This window comes from Gymnoscopelus braueri, assembly GCF_963280865.1.
Source record: "Gymnoscopelus braueri genome assembly, chromosome: 17".
NCBI lineage: Eukaryota > Metazoa > Chordata > Actinopteri > Myctophiformes > Myctophidae > Gymnoscopelus > Gymnoscopelus braueri.
The window spans coordinates 33,307,102-33,317,386 of NC_137617.1; positions in this window are offsets into that span (position 1 = coordinate 33,307,102).

Consider the following 10,285-nt stretch of genomic DNA (forward strand, 5'->3'; position numbering starts at 1 on the left):
ACAGATCTAATACAGTAAGTTTCATTGCCTTGTGTTTTGATTTCACGACGACACAGTATATAGAGTCATTGCAAACAGAGTGACATACATATTGTATATCAATAGTTTCACCATCACTCCATGGCTTAACTAATAAAAACATCAGACATTTAGGTCAGCAAAGGGTTAAACAACAGTACAAGACAGAAAGATTTGATTAACAACAGGCCCCTTCTTCTTAGCATTCAGAGCAGCTGTGTCTTTGTTTACAGAAGAGCAGAACTGACTAGCTTTGCAATTCAAATGGTAGTTTTGTGTAATGAAAGCAGTGTGTGTCATTTGCTGCCATACATATGTATCGCCCACACCGACAGGGACCTGATGGATGCTATCGAGCATCTCCTTCACATCTCTTTCTGGTGAATGCTAAGTGATTTTTGAAAGATGGAAAACGTTATGCTAGATGTTTGTCACTGATTGCTTGTTATACTGTAGTACTCCAACCACTTAAGCCCTATATACTTCCTTGTATGATGAATAGCAGAAATAGCCAATCTCACAATGTGGCACGATGTGACGTGTTGTGAACTTGTAGATTTGCTATTTTCACTATATATATATATATTTACTTTTAATTAAATGTTTCAAAATCTTTTGCAAATTTTGACCTGGGATGCCAGGTTGAAAGTGGTTAATAACACACACACACACACACACACACACACACACACACACACACACACACACACACACACACACACACACACACACACACACACACACAACACACACACAACACACACAAACACACACACACACACACACACACACACACACACACACACACACACACACACACACACACACACACACACACACACACACACACACACAGATGTGCACACACAGATGTGCACAGATGAAGAACTTTGGAGCCCTGTAGAGTCTCTCCATTTAAAGCTTGAGCTAAGGTTACCTGCACAAAGACAGCCTTTCTACGACCCATAAGCCCACCCCCTGCCCTAGATGTCCCCTCCCACACACACATACATAAAATAAATAAAGCCATACACGCTCAAATACATGACTACGTGTCTATGCCCCTCGCCACACATGCAGCCAGCACACAGCCTTGGATGAATGCCAATGGAGTGCAGGGTAAAGTACACCCCACACACACACACCCCCACACACCATACGGCCAGTGCATTCTGTCTCACAGAGGCCCTGTTTCTGACAGTGTCGGGAGGGTCATGGGGTTAAAGCCCTATCATGTTACACACAAGGTCGGGCTGAAACAAAAGGCTGAATGGAGACTGACTCAACAGGCTGCCGCCTCGCCAAACCTCACCACGTCTGATCACATGGGGGAGGGATGCAAGTCAATCTATTGTTACACCCTATGCTTACAACTTACTCATCACTGACGTTTTAACACTTCAATCTATGCAGCTTCAGAATGGAAACGAGAGCCAATTGTCTGACTGACTACGAGCAGATCAAGAACGTTTGGCGTGCTCACTTTTCTGTTGCCGTGTGTTAGCATGCTGTGTAGTTTCAAACTGTTGCAGGCCACAAGAGAGAATCTTCTTGAGTTTAAATTAGATGTTAGAGAACAATGTTTTGTCTTCCCTCCTTCTCGGCTGACGCAGTGTCTGTTCTGTTTATTTAGGAGCAGGTTGAGGTGGCTGCCAAAGATTTATTTAATTTGCTAGTGATGTGAATGGGGCATGTATTCACACCAGTATGTGTGAGCGCATGCACATTTGAGAATACATGTGCTCTCACACAAACACACCCACTCGTATACCACCTCTCTCTAAGTTCTCTTGGATTCTAGCGGAACTAATGGCGTGTATTACTCATGCTGGTGTTGTACGAGGGACGTTTCGTCAAGGCTTTACAGTTCATCAACATTAGTGCGGTTTAAACTTTAACGACCCCCAGAGAGACTCTCATTCAGATGCAAGAACTCTTTGTGCTCCCTTTTCTCTTAAGTTACACTAATGTCCCGGGAACTGAGCTATGATCATTGAAATGGTTTGACTTGAGTTAGAAATTAGTTTAGAAATTACAGTCACTCCCCAGACACACACACACCACTATTTCCTTGCAGCTTTGTTTCAGAAAGCAAAGCATTCTGAAGACAAAGGTAAAGGAATAGCATTGTTGTTCTTTCTTGGTGGAACCCTTTCCGTTGAGGGAAAACATACCTCAGATGTAATAGCTTTGAGAGGGAATTTACAGACAGAAAATGTGCTTCAAATGGGACAACTAAATAAGAAACCACTCCAAATTTTGGGGTCAGCGTCTCTACGTGTATGGTAACTGAATTCGATTGTCTGTTGAATTCCAACACAACCTCATGCTACTTAATGAAGCGCAGATTAGTTGATCAACTACTAAACCAAATCTTATTTAACCACATGAACCATAGGGCCCCTATTCCGGGTCACGTCAAATATTCAGCAAAACATTTTGGCAAAGAGAAGGAAAAAGGGAGGGGACTAAGAACACCAGTCAATGAAGTATAATAGATTTTAAAGTTGATAAAGAGGAAAGGTATTTCAAAAAACACTGCTGTGGTCATCTCTATCCTCTTGCCAGCTGGATGGCAAATACAGTGCTAGTATAGTACTTTAAAGATGATGCGATGCGAGGGTGTGAACTAGCCGACCCCAACTTGGAACTCCTGGATCGCCGCCCCCCCCCACTCCTTCCTGTCCAGCATCAGGGTCCAGAGCTCTGCAGTGTTCCTGGCTCCGCTGTCACACAGCAGTGCGTCCATTGTGTAGGTGGTGTGTTCCCCTCCTATAGCTGTGCCTCCTACAGTGCCAGTGAGTTCGCCATCAGAAGACAAAGTGGCCGGCCAGCTTCGCCTCATCATTCTCTCTCTGACCTGTCCTTGACCCGCAGCCAGGAGGCCCTCGTAGAGGGACAAGTTTCTGATGTGGTCCTCCCATGTGGCATCAAGTGTCATTCGTAACATTCTTGTGTAGACAACATCCAGGGCCTTTTCCTGCTGTACTGTGAGCGTCCATGACTCGGTCCCGTACAGCAGCACTGATTCTACTCTAGCCACGAACAGCCACCTCTTGAGGTTATCTCCCATCTTAGATTTCCACACTCTCCTCATCCTGTACAAGGCATTCCAGGCAAGTGCCCTCCGGACCGTCAGATCTTGTTCCGTCAAGGCAGTCCAGATATTTGAGGTTCTCGACTACCTCCATTGCTACTGGCAGTAGCAATGGTTCTGTCCTCCGTGTTGAATGCCATTACTTTTGTTTTCCTGGTATTGGGCGTGAGGCCGATCTTCCTGCACTCCATTTTTACTGCCAGAAGTAGATCCCTTTCTTACTCTTTTGTGTCGAAGATTAGGGCAATATCATCTGCAAGGTCGAGGATTGTGACGCGATTTACTCCATGAACCTTTTTTAAAGTAGATGCAGGTTATCACTGCTGACAGGTTCCGCACTCTGATGCTTTCCAGTTTCCTCTTCAGTGCCACTATCTGAAGTGTTGTGTGCATGGGGCGAAAGATATTCTGTGAGTTTCTCAGCAGAAGGTCGATGATTTAGGATCATCTGGTTAACTGTCTTAATTGTGACTATTGAGCTCAAGCTTAAGCCCCGGTAGCTTGGTAGTTAAAGAACTTATTCCCCTAAATATTGAGTTTTATATTTGCATTACTTTAGATAAACTTTTTTGTTGTTTTGACCAGTTGTCATTTCTACAAACAAGTGCTGCCACAATATTTGTACTTGGAATTTGGGAGAAATGTCAGTAGTTAATAGAATAAACAAAATCAGAGCTACACACACACACACACACACACACACACACACAAACACACACACGCGCCAGCACACGCACAGAAAGACAGACAGACAGACAGACAGACAGACATTGACACATTGAATACTTTATTGGCATTTGTCTGCATTGACTTTTTACAGGGGCCAGTTACGAATTGCAGCCTCCTGTAAGTGCTCTTTTAAAGCGATTTTGAAGGAGAATAGGGATTTGCAGTCCTTTATGACTGTTGGTAGGGCGTTCCACATTTTGGTGGCATAGCAGCAGAACACATTTAATCCCTTGTTTGAGACAAACCTGGGTTGAACGTGATTGTGATTGTTGTGATTGTGGATGTTATTGACGTTTTGGAAGTAGTTTGACAGGTACATGGGTGCCTTTGTGGTGTGGTGTATCTTGTAGACCAGGCCCATTGCAAGTTGCTGTACTCTGTCCTCTACCCTGAGCCATCCCACCCTAGCAAAATGAACACGGGTTAAATGAGTTGTAGATGTAAGGCCAAGCAGTAGCCTGACCAGTCTGTTTTGGGATGTCTGGAGCCTTGTATTAAAGGCATAGTCGAAGTGACTTTGGATGAGTGCTCCTGTTAGAGTCCTCAATGTATTCTTACTGACCAGTGAGGAGATCCTGTACAAAAATCTTGTCCTTTGGTTGACTTTTTTTGATTACTTTAGTTGCCATTTTATCACTGGAAAGATTTGCCTCTAAAATGCAACCCAGGTCATTTCATCTTTTCTTGTGATAACACTGTCACCCACTTTTACTGTGAAGCCATCGGCCTTGCCGAGGTTAATTTTGGACCCAAAGAGAATTGATTCAGTTTTACCCAGTTATAATGATAGTTTGTTATCAGCGAGCCAGGTGCAGATTCTACCGAGTTCAGAGCTAAGGGCTTTTTCAACCTGCAACTTGTCTCCTGTCCGAGACCAGCAGAGCCAAGTCATCCGCGAACAAGAACAAATTGCAGTCACAAGCTGATGTCATGTCGTTGACAGACAGACAGACAGACAGACAGACAGACAGACAGACAGACAGACAGACAGACAGACAGACAGACAGACAGACAGACAGACAGACAGACAGACAGACAGACAGACAGACAGACAGACAGACAGACAGACAGACAGACAGACAGACAGACAGACAGACAGACAGACAGACAGACAGACAGACAGATAGATAGATAGATAGATAGATAGATAGATAGATAGATAGATAGATAGGTGGTGCCCATTAGCATTGTGTCTCAGTGCTGCGTGGACACCAGATGGACAAATGGAAGCGCACACACATACACATACACATAGAGGCATGCACCCCACCCCCTACTCCTGCTCTGTGGAAGGAGCCTGGTCTCCACGGTGACCAAAGACAAAAACGGAGGCCTAGCTGGCTACGGGAGCAGCTGCCCTTGAGAGAGAGAGAGAGAGAGAGAGAGAGAGAGAGAGAGAGAGGTGGGGGGGAGTGGAAAAAAAGAGTGAATGAGAGGTAGGAGACAGGGCAGAGGGTGGGAACTAGAAGGAGAGAGAGAGCACATGCAGTGAAAGAGCTGTGGAGAAAGTAGAGGGGAGGGAGGCCTGGACTGGGAGGGAGGGAGGGAGGGGGCAAAGAGGAGGAGAGACACACAAACTCCCTCAAAACACAGGAGTTACTCACACAGTGGTGGAAAGTGAACTTCAGTGAAACAGACGCAGAGCAGGAGGAGAGTACAAAGAAGAGGCACTGCTTTGCTTCTACAGCCCTACAGACAAGCCTACAGACAAGCCTGCCAGTGATCGACTGAGAAAGGAAAAACACAGGCCATCATTTGTCCTTAGCCTGTTGTCCGTGCCCGAATTGGAGCTCGCTAATTAAATGAGAGAGTCAAGAACCACAAGAAAACAACTGGGATAGAACGAGGGGGAGGGTGCCAGGCAGCGAGAAGGAGGAGAGATACATCACGTACAGGGTCGTCTGACTTGAGTTTTGTCTCTTTGCTGGAGAAAACGGAACAATTAAGCGGCTCCAGTGCCTTCACTTTATGTAAACTTGGACACGTACCCTCCACAGGTAAGAGAGCCTCTTGAATGTTTACTCACTCAGTTTGTTTAATGCAAATGATGTCATTCAACTGATGACATCATGATAATGCAGGGACACGAGTTGACACTGGTCACTGGACACTGTAAGGCTTACAGTATGTCCTGTCAATGTTTTTTTGTTGTTGTGTTGAACAGTTTTGAACATGTTTTATAGCTGTTAAAGAGGTCAACACTACATATTATTAAACAATGGAATGGATACGTAAAGCATATCATAATGACCCAGCAGGCTAGAGCTACAAAAAGAGCTAAATATGTATAGTAATGACATAATGGGCTTTAACAGACAATATTACAACAGCCTTTATTCTACTCCATCTCCCAGACAAAGAAGTAATTCTTCTCTTTAATGACATTTAAATGGTATATTTAAGTTCCTTGCTCTGTTCTGCCTCCTGTTTAACATGATCTGGTAGAGTGGTGGAGGCACAAAGAAAAGCAGAAATTGCAGTGTGTGTGTGTGGGGGGGGGGTGCAGCAACAGAAAGAAAACAACAGAGGTCAGGTAACCCTGGGACAGCTGGGGAGGCTCTCCTTGAACATGAGTCCCAAACGTGTGACCGTGTAGCTATGCACATGTATAGTATGCACACACAAACAAACACAAATATTGGTCTTGTCCCTGAGCAGGATCCTGTACAGATGTAAGTATCAGTAATGAGAGGGAAATTCCAAACAACTGTGTTGATGTGGCATTAAAGTATTGAATCTTGAATAATGCATGTCGATAATGAGCTTTTTCACTCAGTCCAGCCCCCTCTGCCCCAATCACTTCTGAGAGTTTGACAACAACAGGGGAAAAACAGTGTCTTGCCACTTGCCCGTTTGGTGTCTGAGAAACATCCTGTTTTACTGGAAATTAACACTGATCTTCTCGCTGGTATACAATCTTGGCTGATATCACCGTCTCTTGTATCTGCCTACGATAAGCAGCCCTCTCACAGCTGTCTGGAGATGATGACAGGCCCTGCTCTGAAATACCAAGGCCTGAAATAGTCTCTGGCATGTTTATAATTAAACCGAATGGACAGGACGGTGCTCCTTCACTGTATACAGGTCCAGATATACTGTACACTCAGACTCTGGCAGAGAGAGAGATGTGTGCAGGCTGTCCACAAATCAAGCATGCATAAACTGAATTCATGAAGTTGTCACTGACTTTCTTTACCAGTTATTTATGGTGAGCGATGAAGTATAATTTTGCCTACACGCACATGGGCACACAACATACATCAGCACACGTGCAAAGACACATACTACATAACGCCACACACATGTACATGCGCACAGGAAGTAAATCAGTGGGTTAATTAGAGGTAGTGATGTACTATAATGAGCAAGTGCTCCAAAAGACATATCATTTTAAGGCTCTAGGGCATATATGCGCACACCAGCTTTGAAGAGTAATTGCAGCGTACGCGGACCAAATTGCACAGTGGCTTCAGAAGGAACAGGGTGGAGCTGGAGATAAATATAACTAATTCATTTCTATGATGGGAGGATCTCTTCAAATTACTATACATGTGTGCCAGCTTCATTTGAGCTAACGTGTTCACACAGTAAGGTCCCCTGTGTTCATTTATCCACGTGTGACTCTGAGAGTGCGTAAATGGGACCAAACCATTGTTTTATGTACATTTTACACACTCTCATAGTTAACCCATTAATACCTGGAACGCATCTATGTCACATGAGATTTCTTTGGCTATTCAAAAATAGCAGATATACAAGCTCATAGCGCGGCACCGAGTGCCGCGCTATGAGCTTGTAGATCTGCTATTTTTGAAAAATCTTGAAAAAATATTTTTAGATTTTTTTTCAAAAAACTGTTAGGATTTAGAAAACATTTTTAAGAATCGCCTCAGGTCTTTTAAGTGTCTTTGGGATTTTGTTCTATCCAGGGACACTGAGACTGCCACGAGTCTCTCTCTCTCCTCGTGAGGCCAACGCCTGACCATCAGGATGGAGGTGAAGGAGGAGGTGATGGACATCCTCCAGAAGGTGTGGACCAAGCTACAGGGTCTCCCCCAGGCCAGCTCACTCGAGCTGGGGGCCTTTGCTGTCCTCATCCTCTTTGTTGGTGAGTATTCAGTGGTGGAAAAAGTACTCAATTTTTTTACTTAAGTAAAAGTACCAATACTGCAATATAAAAATACTCTGTTACAAGTAAAAGTCCAGAATTCAAAATTTACTTGAATAAAAGTACAAAAGTATTGGCATCAAAATGTACTTGAAGTACCAAAAGTAAAAGTACTAAATATTTGAAAATAGCAGATCTACAAGCTCACAACGCGTCGCGATGCGACGCGTTGTGAGCTTGTAGATCGGCTATTTTCAAATAGCCTAGGTATAAAATAGGGCTAAAGTGGTTAATGTATGTTTCATTATATCATAGTTTATATCTGAAAAGTAACTAGTATCTAAAGTTTTCAAGTAAATGTAGTGGAGTAAAAGTACAATATTTGCCTCTGAGATGTAGTGGAGTAGAAGTAAAAGTATTGGAAATTGGAAATACTCAAGTAAAGTACAAATACCCCAAAATTGTACTTAAGTACAGTACTTAAGTAAATGTACTTAGTTACTTTCCACCACTGTGAGTATTCCACAGGGGTGGAAAGTAACTCATTACAAAGTACTGTTGTTACTGTCACTGAGGAGATTAGTCATGTAGTACATTGAAAAACGGAACACTGAATGTGTTCCCAAAGCAGTGATACTACCACTTCAGTAGATGTTTGATCATGTTTTGTACTCGACTGCTTTTTGGAAAGGCAGTAATTACAGAATAGCGTTTACTGTTATCCTGGTATGGCTCAATTGGGAGAATGTTCTATTTAAGTTAGCTCTGAACCTCATTTAAGTGAAGAGAATCACTGAATTGGGGAGTGTTTGGTTGGTAGGATGAATTTATTGAAATGGTTATGGTCAGCATGCCACATTTGCCCTTCCACAGTGACCATATGTAACTAAGTAACTGTTACTTAGAGTAGTAGCTAAGTTTAAAATTCTACTTGAGTAATAATGGTGAAATAAAAGAGACGACCTGTATACACAAAAATACACTGACAAAAACACATTGCCAAAAATAAGAGATCTACAATCTCACAATGGGCTATCGTTGGTGTGCGACTTCGTCGTATGAAGAAGTATAAATCCATTTTTAACAGTCACAAAAGAGTCTGACCTCTTTTCCATTATGCCCCCTCCCTTTCTTGCCTACCAAACCCCTCTACCCCGAACCCCTTCTCTCCTTCCATGCAGTCACGTTTCTGTTCCTGATCGTGTTGTCCTGTGTCCACTGCTGCTGCTGTGGAAAGCCCCAGTACCAGGGCTCCAGAGTGCAGCCTCTACAGCCCGTCTGAAGATGAGACAAAGAACCGATGCCTCTGCTGTAAATACATACCACAAGCATCCTTCCTTCAATCCCTCAGATGTGGACCCAAGTGATTATGACCAGTTTAGCGAGAGCAGAGCTGCATAAGGCAAAATTCTCCCTTCTCCTCCAGATGAACGTTAGATCTGTGATCCCTTTGTGGAAAAGGGGCAAAGAAAAAATGGATAAAGGAAAGCACCCAGGGATATTTACAGGCTATTTCTACAACTGGGGTGGAGACTGGAGACACAGAGAAACAGAGGCCGTAGTGGACACACAGCCTCGGGAAACAGCAGAGTGGTACAATCCATCAAGATTCATTTAAAGGGCAGGACAATGACACACTGTGCTGCAGCTTTTTTTCCAAGAGCAAAACGCACTGTGCTTCCAGAGGACAGATGGATGAAACAATGGGAAGGTCAACTTAATAATGTGACTCAGCTGGCTAGTACTGATCCGCTGAGCTTGTAACCGGTTGATCAGTTGGCTGTGGTGTACATGAAGAATATAAAATACTCCCTGAGTGCTCCGTCAAGTTGAACATGTGGAAAATAGACTGAAATTCCAACTTGTTTATGTGTGCCAATGTTTTCCAGTGAAAATGGCTCAAAGAAAAGGTGAGAGTGCGCCATCTGCTGGCGTGATGAGTACTTAACCATTTTATAAGGTTTGCCAGTGGCTAATTGTATAGTACTGTGATCAGTGTTTCCTATAAGTGAAGGGTTTGCCATGACAATATCGTAGAACTGTGGCCATCAGCACCACACAGTAAAATCCTCAGTGATATATTAACTCTGAGAGTGTAGAAATTAAACCAAATGGACCAGTAAAGTGTCCATTTTATTCACACTCAAGATTTTACAGTGTACTGATGGTTTGCATCTACATTGTTCTTTAAACAGTGTTGGACTATAATGTTGTTTGTAGTTGTTACTCAAAAACAACATTCTGATTAATTATGAAAATAATTCAATCTGTGATGTAAAATATATATTTTTTAATTTTCTTTTACATTAAACAGTTTTTTGCTTGATGTTATT